Consider the following 22,911-nt stretch of genomic DNA (forward strand, 5'->3'; position numbering starts at 1 on the left):
ATGTTTTTGTTGCCTGGCAACAAATACAATGTTTTTGTTGCCTGGCAACAAACACAATGGGGCTATTGTATGAAAATTAATAAAAATTGCAGAATTACTGATAAAATGTTTGGTAAAGGAACACAGATGCAAGTAATGTGACATTTTATTGTGGCAACGTTTCGCTCTCCAGGAGCTTTGTCAAGCTGGAAGGGCTTTTCAAAGATTTTGGTGAGCGAAACGTTGCCACAATAAAATGTCACATTAGTTGCATCTGTGTTGTTTTACCTAACATCTACAAAATCGTAATGACCTTTGTTTGGATCTACCGGACGCTGGACAATCTTTGTTTGGATCTTCCAGACGCTGGACAATCTTTGTTTGGATCTACCAGACGCTGGACAATCTTTGTTTGGATCTACCAGACGCTGGACAATCTTTGTTTGGATCTACCAGACGCTGGACAATCTTTGTTTGGATCTACCAGACGCTGGACAATCTTTGTTTGGATCTACCGGACGCTGGACAATCTTTGTTTGGATCTACCAGACGCTGGACAATCTTTGTTTGGATCTACCGGACGCTGGACAATCTTTGTTTGGATCTACCAGACGCTGGACAATCTTTGTTTGGATCTACCAGACGCTGGACAATCTTTGTTTGGATCTACCGGACGCTGGACAATCTTTGTTTGGATCTACCAGACGCTGGACAATCTTTGTTTGGATCTACCAGACGCTGGACAATCTTTGTTTGGATCTACCGGACGCTGGACAATCTTTGTTTGGATCTACCAGACGCTGGACAATCTTTGTTTGGATCTACCAGACGCTGGACAATCTTTGTTTGGATCTACCGGACGCTGGACAATCTTTGTTTGGATCTACCAGACGCTGGACAATCTTTGTTTGGATCTACCAGACGCTGGACAATCTTTGTTTGGATCTACCGGACGCTGGACAATCTTTGTTTGGATCTACCAGACGCTGGACAATCTTTGTTTGGATCTACCAGACACTGGACAATCTTTGTTTGGATCTACCAGACGCTGGACAATCTTTGTTTGGATCTGCCAGACACTGGACAATCTTTGCTTGGATCTACCAGACGCTGGACAATCTTTGTTTGGATCTACCAGACGCTGGACAATCTTTGTTTGGATCTACCGGACGCTGGACAATCTTTGTTTGGATCTACCAGACGCTGGACAATCTTTGTTTGGATCTACCAGACGCTGGACAATCTTTGTTTGGATGTACCAGACGCTGGACAATCTTTGTTTGGATGTACCAGACGCTGGACAATCTTTGTTTGGATCTACCAGACGCTGGACAATCTTTGTTTGGATCTGCCAGACACTGGACAATCTTTGTTTGGATCTACCAGACGCTGGACAATCTTTGTTTGGATCTACCAGACGCTGGACAATCTTTGTTTGGATCTACCAGACGCTGGACAATCTTTGTTTGGATCTGCCAGACACTGGACAATCTTTGTTTGGATCTACCAGACACTGGACAATCTTTGTTTGGATCTACCAGACACTGGACAATCTTTGTTTGGATCTACCAGACGCTGGACAATCTTTGTTTGGATCTACCAGACGCTGGACAATCTTTGTTTGGATCTACCAGACGCTGGACAATCTTTGTTTGGATCTACCAGACGCTGGACAATCTTTGTTTGGATGTACCAGACGCTGGACAATCTTTGTTTGGATGTACCAGACGCTGGACAATCTTTGTTTGGATCTACCAGACGCTGGACAATCTTTGTTTGGATCTGCCAGACACTGGACAATCTTTGTTTGGATCTACCAGACGCTGGACAATCTTTGTTTGGATCTACCAGACGCTGGACAATCTTTGTTTGGATCTACCAGACGCTGGACAATCTTTGTTTGGATCTGCCAGACACTGGACAATCTTTGTTTGGATCTACCAGACACTGGACAATCTTTGTTTGGATCTACCAGACACTGGACAATCTTTGTTTGGATCTACCAGACGCTGGACAATCTTTGTTTGGATCTACCAGACGCTGGACAATCTTTGTTTGGATCTACCAGACGCTGGACAATATTTGTTTGGATCTACCAGACACTGGACAATCTTTGTTTGGATCTGCCAGACACTGGACAATCTTTGTTTGGATCTACCAGACGCTGGACAATCTTTGTTTGGATCTACCAGACGCTGGACAATCTTTGTTTGGATCTACCAGACACTGGACAATCTTTGTTTGGATCTGCCAGACACTAGACAATCTTTGTTTGGATCTACCAGACGCTGGACAATCTTTGTTTGGATCTGCCAGACACTGGACAATCTTTGTTTGGATCTGCCAGACACTGGACAATCTTTGTTTGGATCTACCAGACACTGGACAATCTTTGTTTGGATCTACCAGACGCTGGACAATCTTTGTTTGGATCTGCCAGACACTGGACAATCTTTGTTTGGATCTACCAGACACTGGACAATCTTTGTTTGGATCTACCAGACGCTGGACAATCTTTGTTTGGATCTACCGGACGCTGGACAATCTTTGTTTGGATCTACCAGACGCTGGACAATCTTTGTTTGGATCTACCAGACGCTGGACAATCTTTGTTTGGATCTACCGGACGCTGGACAATCTTTGTTTGGATCTACCAGACGCTGGACAATCTTTGTTTGGATCTACCAGACGCTGGACAATCTTTGTTTGGATCTACCGGACGCTGGACAATCTTTGTTTGGATCTACCAGACGCTGGACAATCTTTGTTTGGATCTACCAGACGCTGGACAATCTTTGTTTGGATCTACCGGACGCTGGACAATCTTTGTTTGGATCTACCAGACGCTGGACAATCTTTGTTTGGATCTACCAGACACTGGACAATCTTTGTTTGGATCTACCAGACGCTGGACAATCTTTGTTTGGATCTGCCAGACACTGGACAATCTTTGCTTGGATCTACCAGACGCTGGACAATCTTTGTTTGGATCTACCAGACGCTGGACAATCTTTGTTTGGATCTACCGGACGCTGGACAATCTTTGTTTGGATCTACCAGACGCTGGACAATCTTTGTTTGGATCTACCAGACGCTGGACAATCTTTGTTTGGATGTACCAGACGCTGGACAATCTTTGTTTGGATGTACCAGACGCTGGACAATCTTTGTTTGGATCTACCAGACGCTGGACAATCTTTGTTTGGATCTGCCAGACACTGGACAATCTTTGTTTGGATCTACCAGACGCTGGACAATCTTTGTTTGGATCTACCAGACGCTGGACAATCTTTGTTTGGATCTACCAGACGCTGGACAATCTTTGTTTGGATCTGCCAGACACTGGACAATCTTTGTTTGGATCTACCAGACACTGGACAATCTTTGTTTGGATCTACCAGACACTGGACAATCTTTGTTTGGATCTACCAGACGCTGGACAATCTTTGTTTGGATCTACCAGACGCTGGACAATCTTTGTTTGGATCTACCAGACGCTGGACAATCTTTGTTTGGATCTACCAGACGCTGGACAATCTTTGTTTGGATGTACCAGACGCTGGACAATCTTTGTTTGGATGTACCAGACGCTGGACAATCTTTGTTTGGATCTACCAGACGCTGGACAATCTTTGTTTGGATCTGCCAGACACTGGACAATCTTTGTTTGGATCTACCAGACGCTGGACAATCTTTGTTTGGATCTACCAGACGCTGGACAATCTTTGTTTGGATCTACCAGACGCTGGACAATCTTTGTTTGGATCTGCCAGACACTGGACAATCTTTGTTTGGATCTACCAGACACTGGACAATCTTTGTTTGGATCTACCAGACACTGGACAATCTTTGTTTGGATCTACCAGACGCTGGACAATCTTTGTTTGGATCTACCAGACGCTGGACAATCTTTGTTTGGATCTACCAGACGCTGGACAATATTTGTTTGGATCTACCAGACACTGGACAATCTTTGTTTGGATCTGCCAGACACTGGACAATCTTTGTTTGGATCTACCAGACGCTGGACAATCTTTGTTTGGATCTACCAGACGCTGGACAATCTTTGTTTGGATCTACCAGACACTGGACAATCTTTGTTTGGATCTGCCAGACACTAGACAATCTTTGTTTGGATCTACCAGACGCTGGACAATCTTTGTTTGGATCTGCCAGACACTGGACAATCTTTGTTTGGATCTGCCAGACACTGGACAATCTTTGTTTGGATCTACCAGACACTGGACAATCTTTGTTTGGATCTACCAGACGCTGGACAATCTTTGTTTGGATCTGCCAGACACTGGACAATCTTTGTTTGGATCTACCAGACACTGGACAATCTTTGTTTGGATCTACCAGACGCTGGACAATCTTTGTTTGGATCTGCCAGACACTGGACAATCTTTGTTTGGATCTACCAGACACCGGACAATCTTTGTTTGGATCTACCAAACACTGGACAATCTTTGTTTGGATCTACCAGACGCTGAACAATCTTTGTTTGGATCTACCAGACACTGGACAATCTTTGTTTGGATCTGCCAGACGCTGGACAATCTTTGTTTGGATCTGCCAGACACTGGACAATCTTTGTTTGGATCTGCCAGAAACTGGACAATCTTTGTTTGGATCTACCAGACGCTGGACAATCTTTGTTTGAATCTGCCAGACACTGGACAATCTTTGTTTGGATCTACCAGACGCTGGACAATCTTTGTTTGGATCTGCCAGACACTGGGCAATCTTTGTTTGGATCTGCCAGGCACTGGACAATCTTTGTTTGGATCTGCCAGACGCTGGACAATCTTTGTTTGGATCTGCCAGACACTGGACAATCTTTGTTTGGATCTGCCAGATACTGGACAATCTTTGTTTGGATCTGCCAGACACTGGACAATCTTTGTTTGGATCTGCCAGACACTGGACAATCTTTGTTTGGATCTACCAGACGCTGGACAATCTTTGTTTGGATCTGCAAGACACTGGACAATCTTTGTTTGGATCTACCAGACACTGAACAATCTTTGTTTCGATCTGCCAGACACTGGACAATCTTTGTTTGGATCTGCCAGACACTGGACAATCTTTGTTTGGATCTACCAGACGCTGGACAATCTTTGTTTGGATCTGCCAGACTCTGGACAATCTTTGTTTGGATCTGCCAGACACTGGACAATCTTTGTTTGGATCTGCCAGACACTGGACAATCTTTGTTTGGATCTGCCAGACACTGAACAATCTTTGTTTGGATCTGACAGACACTGGACAATCTTTGTTTGGATCTGCCAGACACTGGACAATCTTTGTTTGGATCTGCCAGACACTGGACAATCTTTGTTTGGATCTACCAGACACTGGACAATCTTTGTTTGGATCTACCAGACGATGGACAATCTTTGTTTGGATCTTCCAGACGCTGGACAATCTTTGTTTGGATCGGCCAGACACTGGACAATCTTTGTTTGGATCTGCCAGACACTGGACAATCTTTGTTTGGATCTACCAGACGCTGGACAATCTTTGTTTTGGATCTACCAGACGCTGGACAATCTTTGTTTGGATCTGCCAGACGCTGGACAATCTTTGTTTGGATCTACCAGACGCTGGACAATCTTTGTTTTGGATCTACCAGACGCTGGACAATCTTTGTTTGGATCTGCCAGACGCTGGACAATCTTTGTTTGGATCTTCCAGACGCTGGACAATCTTTGTTTTGGATCTACCAGACGCTGGACAATCTTTGTTTTGGATCTACCAGACGCTGGACAATCTTTGTTTTGGATACGCTTATCGAAGTAATAACAAACTTATTTGCGTCGACCTAATAAGGAAAAGAACATGATTATTTGAGTCTCCCTAACATTACAAAACGCTTGTTTGGTCTGCCTAACATTACAAAACGCTTGTTTGGTCTGCCTAACATTACAAAACGCTTGTTTGGTCTGCCTAACATTTCAAAACTCTTGTTTGGTCTGCCTAACATTTCAAAACGCTTGTTTTGGTCTGCCTAACATTACAAAACGCTTGTTTTGGTCTGCGTAACATTACAAAACGCTTGTTTGGGTCTGCCTAACATTTCAAAACGCTTGTTTGGTCTGCCTAACATTACAAAACGCTTGTTTGGTCTGCCTAACATTTCAAAACTCTTGTTTGGTCTGCCTAACATTTCAAAACGCTTGTTTTGGTCTGCCTAACATTTCAAAACGCTTGTTTGGATCTGCCAGACACTGGACAATCTTTGTTTGGATCTACCAGACACCGGACAATCTTTGTTTGGATCTACCAGACGCTGAACAATCTTTGTTTGGATCTACCAGACACTGGACAATCTTTGTTTGGATCTACCAGACGCTGGACAATCTTTGTTTGGATCTACCAGACACTGGACAATCTTTGTTTGGATCTGCCAGACACTGGACAATCTTTGTTTGGATCAGCCAGACACTGGACAATCTTTGTTTGGATCTGCCAGACGCTGGACAATCTTTGTTTGGATCTGCCAGACACTGGACAATCTTTGTTTGGATCTGCCAGAAACTGGACAATCTTTGTTTGGATCTACCAGACGCTGGACAATCTTTGTTTGGATCTGCCAGACACTGGACAATCTTTGTTTGGATCTACCAGACGCTGGACAATCTTTGTTTGGATCTGCCAGAAACTGGACAATCTTTGTTTGGATCTACCAGACGCTGGACAATCTTTGTTTGGATCTGCCAGACACTGGACAATCTTTGTTTGGATCTACCAGACGCTGGACAATCTTTGTTTGGATCTGCCAGAAACTGGACAATCTTTGTTTGGATCTACCAGACGCTGGACAATCTTTGTTTGGATCTACCAGACACTGGACAATCTTTGTTTGGATCTACCAGACGCTGGACAATCTTTGTTTGGATCTGCCAGACACTCGACAATGTTTGTTTGGATCTGCCAGAAACTGGACAATCTTTGTTTGGATCTGCCAGACACTGGACAATCTTTGTTTGGATCTGCCAGACACTGGACAATCTTTGTTTGGATCTGCCAAACACTGGACAATCTTTGTTTGGATCTGCCAGACACTGGACAATCTTTGTTTGGATCTACCAGACGCTGGACAATCTTTGTTTGGATCTGGCAGACACTGAACAATCTTTGTTTGGATCTGCCAGACACTGGACAATCTTTGTTTGGATCTGCCAGACACTGAACAATCTTTGTTTGGATCTGCCAGACACTGGACAATCTTTGTTTGGATCTGCCAGACACTGAACAATCTTTGTTTGGATCTGACAGACACTGGACAATCTTTGTTTGGATCTGCCAGACACTGGACAATCTTTGTTTGGATCTGCCAGACACTGGACAATCTTTGTTTGGATCTACCAGACGCTGGACAATCTTTGTTTGGATCTGCCAGACACTGGACAATCTTTGTTTGGATCTGCCAGACACTGGACAATCTTTGTTTGGATCTGCCAGACACTGAACAATCTTTGTTTGGATCTGACAGACACTGGACAATCTTTGTTTGGATCTGCCAGACACTGGACAATCTTTGTTTGGATCTGCCAGACACTGGACAATCTTTGTTTGGATCTACCAGACACTGGACAATCTTTGTTTGGATCTACCAGACACTGAACAATCTTTGCTTGGATCTACCAGACACTGGACAATCTTTGTTTGGATCTGCCAGACGCTGGACAATCTTTGTTTGGGTCTACCAGACGCTGGACAATCTTTGTTTGGATCTTCCAGACGCTAGACAATCTTTGTTTGGATCTGCCAGACGCTGGACAATCTTTGTTTGGATCTACCAGACGCTGGACAATCTTTGTTTGGATCTTCCAGACGCTGGACAATCTTTGTTTGGATCTTCCAGACGCTGGACAATCTTTGTTTGGATCTTCCAGACGCTGGACAATCTTTGTTTGGATCTGCCAGACACTGGACAATCTTTGTTTGGATCTGCCAGACACTGGACAATCTTTGTTTGGATCTGCCAGACGCTGGACAATCTTTGTTTTGGATCTACCAGACGCTGGACAATCTTTGTTTTGGATACGCTTATCGAAGTAATAACAAACTTATTTGCGTCGACCTAATAAGGAAAAGAACATGATTATTTGAGTCTCCCTAACATTACAAAACGCTTGTTTGGTCTGCCTAACATTACAAAACGCTTGTTTGGTCTGCCTAACATTTCAAAACTCTTGTTTTTTCTGCGTAACATTACAAAACGCTTGTTTGGGTCTGCCTAACATTTCAAAACGCTTGTTTGGTCTGCCTAACATTACAAAACGCTTGTTTGGTCTGCCTAACATTTCAAAACTCTTGTTTTTTCTGCGTAACATTACAAAACGCTTGTTTGGGTCTGCCTAACATTTCAAAACGCTTGTTTGGTCTGCCTAACATTACAAAACGCTTGTTTGGTCTGCCTAACATTTCAAAACTCTTGTTTGGTCTGCCTAACATTTCAAAACGCTTGTTTTGGTCTGCCTAACATTACAAAACGCTTGTTTGGGTCTGCCTAACATTTCAAAACGCTTGTTTGGTCTGCCTAACATTTCAAAACGCTTGTTTGGGTCTGCCTAACATTACAAAACGCTTGTTTGGTCTGCCTAACATTACAAAACGCTTGTTTGGTCTGCCTAACATTTCAAAACGCTTGTTTTGGTCTGCCTAACATTACAAAACGCTTGTTTGGGTCTGCCTAACATTACAAATCGCTTGTTTGGTCTGCCTAACATTTCAAAACGCTTGTTTTGGTCTGCCTAACATTACAAAACGCTTGTTTGGGTCTGCCTAACATTTCAAAACGCTTGTTTGGTCTGCCTAACATTTCAAAACTCTTGTTTGGTCTGCCTAACATTTCAAAACGCTTGTTTTGGTCTGCCTAACATTACAAAACGCTTGTTTGGGTCTGCCTAACATTTCAAAACGCTTGTTTGGTCTGCCTAACATTACAAAACGCTTGTTTGGTCTGCCTAACATTTCAAAACTCTTGTTTGGTCTGCCTAACATTTCAAAACGCTTGTTTTGGTCTGCCTAACATTTCAAAACGCTTGTTTGGGTCTGCCTAACATTTCAAAACGCTTGTTTGGTCTGCCTAACATTTCCAAACTCTTGTTTGGTCTGCCTAACATTTCACAACGCTTGTCTGGGTCTGCCTAACATTTCAAAACGCTTGTTTGGTCTGCCTAACATTTCAAAACGCTTGTTTGGTCTGCCTAACATTACAAAACGCTTGTTTGGTCTGCCTAACATTTCAAAACGCTTGTTTGGTCTGCCTAACATTTCAAACGCTTGTTTGGGTCTGCCTAACATTACAAAACGCTTGTTTGGTCTGCCTAACATTACAAAACGCTTGTTTAGGTCTGCCTAACATTTGCAAATTCACTTGTTTATATATATAACTAACATTACACGAGCACTCTTGCTTGAACCAGCTGGGTACTGACAGAATATATTTGGTCGGGTAGGTAGGTCAGTTTCTGTAACTTGTTGTATAGGCCTGGTCACAGACCGGACCGCGGGGGCGTTGACCCCCGGAACTCTCTCCAGGTAAATAGGTTCACGTTCGCTTGATTTAGATAAACACTGCAGGAACAAGTTGCTGTGGTTGGGACGTGTACTGTAACAGCACTTACCTTTTTTGGCTGAATATATGGAAAAGGTAGACAGTGGGGTGGAGGCGATCTGCTGAAAAAACTAAATGATTAATTTCCACTAAGTCTATTCAGATAAAAATAATTAGGAGTTTATAGAAGTTCATTTCGTCAGCCGCCATTCCCCGATGTCACATTTACCGCAGAAAAGAGTGGATGAGAATAGAGAAACGTGCAAGAATGGTTAATAGGAAAATGATATAACAGAGTTAATGCGAGAACCTCTGCTGCCTTATGATCATTGTTCATCCTGTTAAATTATAGTTTTTTTAACGTACTCCTCGGGGCATATTATTTGATTTATGGCATATAGACTGTTAAGTTAGATTAGGTTAAATTTAGTTAAGCTTGGTTGCCTCTATCACATAACATACCACAACTGAACACCAAAACATCACATGTGTTTCAGTCACAGAATACGTCAACAAAAATATTTGCGTCAGTTGAACACTACAACAAGACACACGTTACAGTGAGTTGAACACTACAACAAGACACATGTTACAGTGAGTTGAACACTACAACAAGACACATGTTACAGTGAGTTGAACACTACAACAAGACACATGTTACAGTGAGTTGAACACTACAACAAGACACATGTTACAGTGAGTTGAACACTACAACAAGACACACGTTACAGTGAGTTGAACACTGCAACAACACACATATTTCAGGTAGTTGAACACAACTGTCTAGTCCAGTTGAGAACTACAGCCTTGAACTGACTATTCATGAGGTCGGTCTGCAAAATGCATAAATTTTCCCATTGTGTGTCGAGAGCATAAGTCTGGTGGAGGCGGAGTCCAGCTGCTGCAGCTGGCACTAGTGGTGTTCCTGCCCACACCTCTCACCCAGCTGCTGCAGCTGGTACTAGTGGTGTTCCTGCCCACACCTCTCACCCAGCTGCTGCAGCTGGCACTAGTGGCACTCCTCCCCATTCCTCTCACCCAGTTGCTGCAGCTGGCATTAGTGGCACTCCTGCCCACACCTCTCACCCAGCTGTTGCTGCTGGCACTAATGATGTTCCTGCCCACACCTCTCACCCAGCTGTTGCTGCTGGCACTAATGATGTTCCTGCCCACACCTCTCACCCAGCTGTTGCTGCTGGCACTAGTGGCGCTCCTGCCCACACCTTTCACCTTTCAGCAGCAGCAGCAGCAGCAGCAGCAGCAGCAGTCTTTGCTCATCTTAACACAGATTTCTGGTATCTTCAGCAGGATACAGGTTGAAGCCACCAACTTTAAGTTCCTCTGTTAACCAGTGATCCAGTACAAAATTATCTCCTGTTACAGGTTTAGCTGTGATCACTTCTGTGATTACTTACTTTCTAAACATCCGAAATTATGTCGGCATTTAGTGCAAAATAGTGGTGACATTAGCCATTTGCGCGTCCCTGATTCCAGACATAAGTGGACGTGAGCTCTGAAGTACATCCGAGTTAAGTATTTCGACCCCAAAGGCGTCTTGCAATGTGTCATGCTCGTCGCCGGGTCGTCATGGACAGAGGACATAGTCATTATCGGGAAAGGAAGCTGATAATTTTTTTTTTAATCTGATTGATGAGCTAGTATTGACCTTCCGCAGGTTTGTCAAGAGGGGCTACCAGGCTACCACATAATTAACATTAGAGGTTTTATGTGTAATCTGCATAGGGATTGTGATATTTTAAAAGTATGATCAAGTACAGGATCTTGAACCATAACTTTCTCTCCTTTGTTGTGGCATGCTAAGAGTATTATATTTTATTCGGCGAATATCTCACACCTATATAGGCATATCCTCCCGACTAGCGAAACAGATGCTAAGAGTATAACAAGAAGGGCTCTCTTGTTGTGCTAGCACCTTGGTTTAACTCAGCCAATCACAAGGAAGTCTACTAGAGTTGTGAAGCGATGTTGGACACTTGTAAACCGACATTTCAAGTCTGGTTGCTCACAGTTCTCACTGTGTTTCTTGCTTGCAAAAAATTGTTTTATATATATATTGTACATATACTTGCATGCTGCTCCAACCAGGTGTAAAGTCCACAAGACTAAAACTGTGTTCGTAATATTTGTCAAATGTACCGGAGTTAGATGCCTTATCATACCTCTGTTTCATGTTGTAGTCTTTCCTTGAAATCGTGTGTAGGATGACTTGTGATGTAACTTTACAGTCACCATTCTTATATTACGGCTAATCATCAGCTTGAAGAGACTACCCAGTAGGCTCCTGCAAGGTTATTCTTATAGCAGAGAGATACAAAAGCAGAGACTCCTCCCAGTCTGTATTAAAATGTAGGTAATAAGTTCGAATCATTGTCTTCAAAGTTTGACGGAACCTTTCTAATGCTCCCTGAGACAGAGGGTGTTAAGCAGCTTATTGTCTAGAACTCTTAAAACTTCTCGAAAACTCTGGCAGTAAAGTGAGTCCCCTTGTCTCTTTGAATTGTCCGTGGGATTTCCATTTGGGATGAAAATCTAATTATATCTTTTAAAATTAATGTTATATAAATACTGGGCATATAACTCTCTCAGGATTCCTGGTAGTTTTATCCAAAATAGTGAATATGTTCCGGTTACCCGATTTGGCCTTAAAAGACTCCACACAATCGATGACCAGACCCGAAAAGGGGTTCTCCATCAGCTTGTATAAAATATAATAATAATAATAATAATAATAATAATAATAATAATAATAATAATAATAATAATAATAATAATAATAATAATAATAATAATAATAATAATAATAATAATATCTTTATTTTTACAAGTACATGTACAAGGTATACAGACCATAGCTGACATCAGTGACATGCTACTATATAGAAAGCCGCTTGTTATGCTGAGCATTTCGGGCAAATTAGGTCAATTTCGTCCCAGGATGCGACCCACACCAGTCGACTACACCCCAGGTACCCATTTGACAGGTGGGGTGAACAGCGTCAGCAGGTGTCTCATGAAAACACGTTCTAATGTTTTCCAGCCGTACCGGGTTATCGATCCCCGGACCTCAGTGTGTGTGAGCTGAATGCTCTAGAGATCGAGCTAGGGGGACACCCAGGTGTCCAGTGTCCAGTCTTTCCCACCTTCTGGCAGGACCTGATGTATCTCTGGAAGTTTTGTTTTAAACATTGCAACCAAAATGCTTACAGATTCTATATCCTAAATCTCAACCCAAAGATGAACTGTGTGCTACCAACAATAACTGGGAACGATTTTTTTTTTTTTTTTTTTTTGGGGGGGGGGGAATGACTAACCGTCAGACGTAGAGATCCCCATTAACCTTCAGAGACCCCCGACTGGAAGGTAGATGAGAGATGTGGTCCCGGTGTTGTTCTCTCGTGAAGGTCGTTCTTTCCAGCAAGGGAGCAGGATCGTCTGGCAGTCATGCCACCCAGGAATAGAAAGGCTTGACCAAGGAACCATCACCTGATTGGCGAGGCCATGGCCATTTGTCATCTTCAAACAATTTTTTCAACCTAACGTCGAAATGCATTGCCCGAAATGCATTTCATACTAGTGACACTCTTGTGCCTAACAATGTTATGCAACATGTAAACTACATTGTTTCTGTACAGCATAAGAAAATATAAATTTGAAATTGAATCTGCAAAAAAGTCATCATTCTTATTGGATTATCCCTTGGACGTTGCCGTATTACAGTCATAACTGAAAGTGCCTCGGGTGCTGAGCTATCAGGATTTACTACAAGATTATGATACAGTCTACGAGAGAGGGCGTCAACGCCGATTAACAATAGTGTATCTATCTTGGGAAATTCACCAGACACGCTTAGTTTTAAGGCATATTTTAATAGGGGGACAGCAATAATTACCCCACCAAAGCTTCAAGGAGAACATTTTTATTAAGTGATGTTTCTTTGGATGTGAATAGTACCCCATTTCGTAATAGAATGAATTAAGTTCCAGTATGTCTTAAAGCTTCCACTTTAAGAGATACGAGAGGATCGGACTTATGTATTAAAACCTGGCTTTCACCTTAGAAGTGGGCCATACATGTGTCTGCTTCCTTCTGGAATTTGCGAATACCACTGGGGAAAGATTACCAACAGTACCGATTTACCAACTGTTGAAGACTGTCTTTGGAATTAAAAACAGACAAAATGGCCGGGCTTTTGGTGGAAGAGGCTGTTCATTGGCTCTGGAGTTTCTTCTCTACGAAAGCCTTCCTGGTCCTGCCGGGTCTTTAGTGTGGAATATCGCTATTATTTACAGCTTCCTTCTTCATATCACGTGCAAAGCTCTTTCCAAGATACCCATTATCACCATAAAGTTATTGGGAAGAGATTTTGAAGGCTCTCTCACTCAAAAATCGATTAGCCTTGAAGGTGTCTGCCAATTTTGGTGCCTCCAGAACTGAAGTCAAAGGGAGATTCTCCAGTAAAACCCTCTCCTCCCGACCAACCGAATCGGGGAAATTAACTAAAGTAATTACACCTTAATTCCTTAAGGTGTACCTCGTAGCCTCCAACAGGTGTAGCTGGTAGTCATATTTCATAGTCTGAGGTAAGCAAGTGTAATCTGACAACATAAATGGCATTTAGATATTTTTAAGGTGAATGGAAGTTTTATACTAAGGTAGTGTTTTTCAGAAAAGATGAAGATAAGCTTTACTGGGATAAATATAAAACAAATGCATGTTTTCCAGTCTTTTATTAACATGGTAAGTATTTATGTATAGTTTCAGGAATACAATGTTGACATTTCGAGGATACAATGGTAACAATTTAAGAATATAATGGTAACAATTCAAAAATACAATGGTAACATTTTAAGAATACAATGGCAACATCTCAAGAATACAATGGTAACAATTCAAGAATACAATGGTAATAATTCAAGAATACAATGATAGCATTAGAAGAATACATATTAATCACTTATGCACACTGGTGACATTTCAAGAATGTATGTTATAGCAAACAGAAAAAGTAAACAAATGATGCAAGATGCAAACAACTTTCCCCGATGCAGTTCAACTCCCCCTGTGATAGTTTACCATTTGATAACGTACTCGATGACATACACAACACATCATAGTTCAATCTTCTGCATCTTGGGGTAAAATCAGGGCGTTTGTATCCTGTGGAACTACTGGTATCTAACAGGTACCTTTTGTTAGGTAAGACACATATGCAACAGTTAGGTATCTTTATTATGAAACGTTTCGCCTACACAGTAGGCTTCTTCAGTCAAGTACAGAAAAGTTGATAGAAGCAGAAGACTGAAGAAGCCTACTGTGTAGGCGAAACGTTTCATAATAAAGATACCTAACTGTTGCATATGTGTCTTACCTAACAACCTGTCGGTATTTTATACCATTCAGGTACCTTTTATCATCAAAGCCAAGCACCTTTTTAGTCTTAAATATGAATATTTCCCCTTCACATTACTAATCGATTTACACTAGTTTCCTTATCTGGATTACACAAATCATTCTTATAGGCATTATGAGTTAACTAAGGCATGTAATGGGATGGGATTTCTTTTGCTCTACTGGTATTTTCTGTCTCACCGTCCAGTTTTACATATATTTTTGCCTTCATAACAATTATCTCACTAATATTATAAAGTGTCATTCCAGATTTTGATAATCCTAACTCTCCTTTCCTGCAATTATCATGCAATAGATGATCTAGGTGCTAATTAGAAAAATCTATGTATTACAACAATGGTTCCCACTTTAAGTCAGTGTGAAAATTCCTTCATTTTATGCTTGATATGTAAGAATCTGAGTGCACAACAAACCAGCATCATCCTCATAGTGAGGCTTTGACACATTATACCCAAAGTAATACAATTTATTTTTGGCAGTCCCGAGAAATAGGAAACCAAGATAAACAGACTCGTTATTCAATAATTTTGGTGTGGTAAATGAACAAATTACTCTGTCTTAACCCATATGTGTAATGGACCTTCGGCACTTTAGGGAAAGCCTTTCCGTTTTCCAAATATCTGTATGTGTCACCATACCTTGCAATATTGAGTAGCAATTTACCATAAATGTCATTATTATTCAACTTAAAAGCTATGGTGTTTCCATCTCAAGCAAGACTGACCAGTAGATGTGTGTGTTTAGCCTGCTAGTGTGAATCTGACTTCAGTCAGTGAGGTAAACATAACATCAACTCAGCTGGAGTTGATGTATGCTCGTTGATTGACGTATAAACCTGAGAGTTCTGATAAATAATTTTGAAAACCGACAAGTTGTCGGTTTTCGAAACCATTTATGACATCTGTCAGACACTGCAACATTACGGGATCTTGATACGAGGAATTTTTCAATGTTTGTTCAACCTATGGACGATGACCTACTTATACTAGTGGATGGTCCCACTGTGACTCATGAAATCGTAATGACACGATTGCAAACAAACCATACCACGGGCGGGATTTGAACCAGCGGTCAGAGTCTCAAAACTCCATCCCGTCGCGTTAGCCACTGGACCAGCTAGCCACAATAAGATTCATCCAACTAGTTATATTTCTACACCATAGGAAGGTTAGCACAGGCACCACTGTGACCACAAATGCAAGTTTTTACAGACGAATCTCTAGCTAGCGTGGCCGTGACGAACTCTAGCTCAAGTCCCTTCACTGCCGTCAACATGACTGTGATCCCGCCTCCTCCTGCTTCTACTCACCTGACTACGGTATATAAGCCACTTCTCCGACCATATGTTGTGTATGGGCAGACGTCCTGAGGTGATGTTGCGAGGTAATGTAGGCAGACGTCTGGGTGATGTAGCGAGCTGACGTCAGGAAGAATGGGCAGACGTCCTGGGTGATTTCGCGAGGTGACGTTGGCAACATGTTGACGTCAGGCAATGGTGACGTCAGGGATGACGTCAGGCAACAGACAACACGTGGCTTGGACATCTGGCTTTATCAGGGATGGACAACACGTGGCTTTGGGCATCATGACATGATTATCCACTGACCTGGTAAATCATGTGGCTTGTTGATCCACACAGCTTGGAGATCCACAAGGCTCGGAGATCCACGTGGCTTGCTCATCCACACGGCCTCGAGTGACTTCAGGCGCTCAGATATACAGCTCTGACCAGGAATTCTTCACACGGAATTTACAGAGAAACAGTAAAGAGAGAGAATGGCATTGAGCAGTGGTGGTGGAGTGGGTGGTAGCGTGGCATATGGTGAGGATATGAGGTGAGGATATGTGGTGTACTTGCATCCAGTATGCGAAAACACCACATAACACACCTCTGACTCGCTGAAAAAGCCATGCTCAGTTGAAACAGCAGCAGCATCCTGCGGGTGATGACTGAGAACAGCGTGGGATGCCGGAGTCGAAGGTGACGCCATAAAGATTTCTCGAGGAAATTCAGCGAGATGGAGCCTGCATCCTCTCTGTACCTGTGTCTGGATGCTGAGAGTGGCAGACACGACATCAGGATGCTGCGAGTCGATGAAATAGTCAACATCTTCATACTTCCTTCCTTCCTCAGAGCAAACAGCACTGCTGCAAACAGCACTGCTGCAAACAACACTGCTGCAAACACCGCTGTCACCGATATTACAAGATATGCAACATAACACAGGAACAGCATCTCAGAACACAGAACAGCATCCCTCCACACAGAACAGCATCCCAGAACACAAAACAGCATCCCAGAACACAAAACAGCATCCCAGAACACAGAACAGCATCCCAAAACACAGAAACACCATCCTGGAACACAGAAGAGCATCCCAGAACACAGGAATAACCTCCTAGAACATAGGAACAGCTTCCCAGAACACAGAACATCATCACAAAACACAGGAACAGCATCACGGAACACAGGAACAGCATCCAAGAAGAGAGAAATAGCATCCCAGAACACAAGAACAGCATACCAAATCTCAGAAACAGCATCCCTTATCACAGGAATAGCATTCCAGAACACAGAACAGCATCCCAGAACACAGAACAGTATCCCATATTACAGGAACGGCATCCCAGAACACAGGAACAGCATCCCAGAACACAGATCAGCATCCCAAACCAGAGAAACAGCATGCCAGAACACAGGAACAGCATGCCAGAACACAGGAACAGCATGATAGACCACTGGAACAGTATCCCGGGAGATGTTACATGTCCCAAGGTCATGGCTGAATCTGCACGTGAAGTCAGGATGATTTTCACTTTCTCTACATAGATAATATTTACTTATTCCCAATTAGCTCTTAAGTTACATAAAATTAGAAATTTTGAACGAGAAAGAAAATGCCTACTAGACATCAGTTTTTGAGAAATATTTGTGAAGGCGAAGAATGTTAAAAACAAATTACTGAAATACTGTTTGGCATCAGTTGACTAGTCATACGATCATTGTTATGAGTGAGTGTAGTGGTTGTGGCCAGTGTATTGAGTGTTCCACACCAACACAGTGTATTAGTACCTCCAGTGTACTGAGTGTTCCACACCAACACAGTGTATTAGTACCTCCAGTGTACTGAGTGTTCCACACCAACACAGTGTATTAGTACCTCCAGTGTACTGAGTGTTCCACACCAACACAGTGTATTAGTACCTCCAGTGTACTGAGTGTTCCACACCAACACAGTGTATTAGTACCTCCAGTGTACTGAGTGTTTCACACCAACACAGTGTATTAGTACCTCCAGTGTACTGAGTGTTCCACACTAACACAGTGTATTAGTACCTCCAGTGTACTGTGTTCCACACCAACACAGTGTATTAGTACCTCCAGTGTATTGAGTGTTCCACACCAACACAGTGTATTAGTACCTCCAGTGTACTGAGTGTTCCACACCAACACAGTGTATTAGTACCTCCAGTGTACTGTGTTCCACACCAACACAGTGTATTAGTACCTCCAGTGTATTGAGTGTTCCACACCAACACAGTGTATTAGTACCTCCACTGTACTGTGTTCCACACCAACACAGTGTATTAGTACCTCCAGTGTACTGAGTGTTCCACACCAACACAGTGTATTAGTACCTCCAGTGTACTGAGTGTTCCACACCAACACAGTGTATTAGTACCTCCAGTGTACTGTGTGTTCCACACCAACACAGTGTATTAGTACCTCCAGTGTACTGAGTGTTCCACACCAACACAGTGTATTAGTACCTCCAGTGTACTGTGTTCCACACCAACACAGTGTATTAGTACCTCCAGTGTACTGAGTGTTCCACACCAACACAGTGTATTAGTACCTCCAGTGTACTGAGTGTTCCACACCAACACAGTGTATTAGTACCTCCAGTGTACTGAGTGTTCCACACCAACACAGTGTATTAGTACCTCCAGTGTACTGAGTGTTCCACACCAACACAGTGTATTAGTACCTCCAGTGTACTGAGTGTTCCACACCAACACAGTGTATTAGTACCTCCAGTGTACTGAGTGTTCCACACCAACACAGTGTATTAGTACCTCCAGTGTACTGAGTGTTCCACACCAACACAGTATATTAGTACCTCCAGTGTACTGAGTGTTCCACACCAACACAGTGTATTAGTACCTCCAGTGTACTGAGTGTTCCACACCAACACAGTGTATTAGTACCTCCAGTGTACTGAGTGTTCCACACCAACACAGTGTATTAGTACCTCCAGTGTACTGAGTGTTCCACACCAACACAGTGTATTAGTACCTCCAGTGTACTGAGTGTTCCACACCAACACAGTGTATTAGTACCTCCAGTGTACTGAGTGTTCCACACCAACACAGTGTATTAGTACCTCCAGTGTACTGAGTGTTTCTCTCAAATACGGTGAGGAATAATACTGCACCACTGTTACACTTTCTGAGTGTTTGCGTCACTGCTTGAGTGTTTGTAAAAAGAGTGAATTTAAAGTTGTCGTTATATATATATATATATATATATATATATATATATATATATATATATATATATATATATATATATATATATATATATATGTCGTGCCGAATATGTAAAACTGGTCAATTAGCAAGAACTCGTTTAAAATTAAGTCCTTTCTAAAATTTTCTCTTATACGTTTAAAGATATATTTTTTTCATTAATGATAATGTAAAAATTTATAATTTTGCACCAAAAGAATCTTAGAAAACTTACCTAACCTTATAATAACAAGAATAATTTATTTTAGCCTAACCTAACTAAATATACTTTAGATTTATTTACAATAATTTAATACTAAACAAACACAATGAAATATATTTTTCTCGTTAGGTTCAGAATGATTTTGGCGAAATTATTGCATACACAAATTTTCACTTGTCCTATATGGCAAGATGAACGTTGCTATTTAAGCCAAGATCGCAAGTTCTGCCTATTCGGCACGACATATATGCATATATATATATATATATATATATATATATATATATATATATATATATATATATATATATATATATATATATATATATATATATATAAATATATTCAAGATAGTAGGTTGGTAGACAGCAACCGCCCAGGGAGGTACTACCGTCCTACCAAGTGACTGTAAAACGAAAACCTGTAATTGTTTTACATGATGGTAGGATTGCTGGTGTCCTTTTTTCTGTCTCATAAACATGCAAGATTTCAGGTACGTCTTGCTACTTCTACTTACATTTAGGTCACACTGCACGTACAAGTACAAGCATATACATACACACCCCTCTGGGTTTTCTTCTGTTTCTTTCTAGTTCTTATTCTTGTTTATTTCCTCTTATCTCCATGGGGAAGTGGAACAGAATTCTTCCTCCGTAAGCCATGCGTGTTGTAAGAGGAGACTAAGGTGCCGGGAGCAAGGGGCTAGTAACCCCTTCTCTTGTATAAATTACTAAATTTAAAAAGAGAAACTTTCGTTTTTCATTTTGGGCCACCCTGCCTTGGTGGGATACGGCCGGTTTGTTAATATATATATATATATATATATATATATATATATATATATATATATATATATATATATATATATATATATATATATATATATTTTTATTTATTTATTTTATTATCACACTGGCTGATTCCCACCAAGGCAGGGTGGCCCGAAAAAGAAAAACTTTCACCATCATTCACTCCATCACTGTCTTGCCAGAAGGGTGCTTTACACTACAGTTTTTAAACTGCAACATTAACACCCCTCCTTCAGAGTGCAGGCACTGTACTTCCCATCTCCAGGACTCAAGTCCGGCCTGCCGGTTTCCCTGAACCCCTTCATAAATGTTACTTTGCTCACACTCCAACAGCACGTCAAGTATTAAAAACCATTTGTCTCCATTCACTCCTATCAAACACGCTCATGCATACCTGCTGGAAGTCCAAGCCCCTCGCACACAAAACCTCCTTTACCCCCTCTCTCCAACCTTTCCTAGGCCGACCCCTACCCCGCCTTCCTTCTACTACAGACTGATACACTCTTGAAGTCATTCTGTTTCGCTCCATTCTCTCTACATGTCCGAACCACCTCAACAACCCTTCCTCAGCCCTCTGGACAACAGATTTGGTAATCCCGCACCTCCTCCTAACTTCCAAACTACGAATTCTCTGCATTATATTCACACCACACATTGCCCTCAGACATGACATCTCCACTGCCTCCAGCCTTCTCCTCACTGCAACATTCATCACCCATGCTTCACACCCATATAAGAGCGTTGGTAAAACTATACTCTCATACATTCCCCTCTTTGCCTCCAAGGACAAAGTTCTTTGTCTCCACAGACTCCTAAGTGCACCACTCACTCTTTTTCCCTCATCAATTCTATGATTCACCTCATCTTTCATAGACCCATCCGCTGACACGTCCACTCCCAAATATCTGAATACATTCACCTCCATACTCTCTCCCTCCAATCTGATATTCAATCTTTCATCACCTAATCTTTTTGTTATCCTCATAACCTTACTCTTTCCAGTATTCACCTTTAATTTTCTTCTTTTGCACACCCTACCAAATTCATCCACCAATCTCTGCAACTTCTCTTCAGAATCTCCCAAGAGCACAGTGTCATCAGCAAAGAGCAGCTGTGACAACTCCCACTTTGTGTGTGATTCTTTATCTTTTAACTCCACGCCTCTTGTCAAGACCCTCGCATTTACTTCTCTTACAACCCCATCTATAAATATATTAAACAACCACGGTGACATCACACATCCTTGTCTAAGGCCTACTTTTACTGGGAAATAATTTCCCTCTTTCCTACATACTCTAACTTGAGCCTCACTATATCCTCGTAAAAACTCTTCGCTGCTTTCAGTAACCTACCTCCTACACTATATACTTGCAACATCTGCCACATTGCCCCCCTATCCACCCTGTCATACGCCTTTTCCAAATCCATAAATGCCACAAAGACCTCTTTAGCCTTATCTAAATACTGTTCACTTATATGTTTCACTGTAAATACCTTGTCCACACACCCCCTACCTTTCCTAAAGCCTCCTTGTTCATCTGCTATCCTATTCTCCGTCTTACTCTTAATTCTTTCAATTATAACTCTACCATACACTTTACCAGGTATACTCAGCAGACTTATCCCCCTATAATTTTTGCACTCTCTTTTATCCCCTTTGCCTTTATACAAAGGAACTATGCATGCTCTCTGCCAATCCCTAGGTACCTTACCCTCTTCCATACATTTATTAAATAATTGCACCAACCACTCCAAAACTATATCCCCACCTGCTTTTAACATTTCTATCTTTATCCCATCAATCCCGGCTGCCTTACCCCCTTTCATTTTACCTACTGCCTCACGAACTTCCCCCACACTCACAACTGGCTCTTCCTCACTCCTACAAGATGTTATTCCTCCTTGCCCTATACACGAAATCACAGCTTCCCTATCTTCATCAACATTTAACAATTCCTCAAAATATTCCCTCCATCTTCCCAATACCTCTAACTCTCCATTTAATAACTCTCCTCTCCTATTTTTAACTGACAAATCCATTTGTTCTCTAGGCTTTCTTAACTTGTTAATCTCACTCCAAAACTTTTTCTTATTTTCAACAAAATTTGTTGATAACATCTCACCCACTCTCTCATTTGCTCTCTTTTTACATTGCTTCACCACTCTCTTAACCTCTCTCTTTTTCTCCATATACTCTTCCCTCCTTGCATCACTTCTACTTTGTAAAAACTTCTCATATGCTAACTTTTTCTCCCTTACTACTCTCTTTACATCATCATTCCACCAATCGCTCCTCTTCCCTCCCGCACCCACTTTCCTGTAACCACAAACTTCTGCTGAACACTCTAACACTACATTTTTAAACCTACCCCATACCTCTTCGACCCCATTGC

The 22,911-nt window shown here is 41.9% G+C and overlaps 1 protein-coding gene across 2 annotated transcripts in view; it reads left to right on the forward strand.

Moving 5' to 3' along the window:
• The first annotated feature begins 19,222 nt into the window (after nt 1-19,222).
• LOC128689808 (UDP-glycosyltransferase UGT5) overlaps nt 19,223-22,911 on the forward strand; it is a 53,317-nt gene continuing 49,628 nt past the window's right edge. Inside the window, exon 1 of one of the 2 annotated variants that reach the window (XM_053778296.2) lies at nt 19,223-19,394. The gene's annotated coding sequence lies outside the window, so the exon portion shown is untranslated. The remainder of the gene's footprint in view (nt 19,395-22,911) is intronic. The other variant, XM_053778297.2, reaches the window with a different exon arrangement.

The sequence above is a fragment of the Cherax quadricarinatus genome, chromosome 22 (assembly GCF_038502225.1).
Source record: "Cherax quadricarinatus isolate ZL_2023a chromosome 22, ASM3850222v1, whole genome shotgun sequence".
NCBI lineage: Eukaryota > Metazoa > Arthropoda > Malacostraca > Decapoda > Parastacidae > Cherax > Cherax quadricarinatus.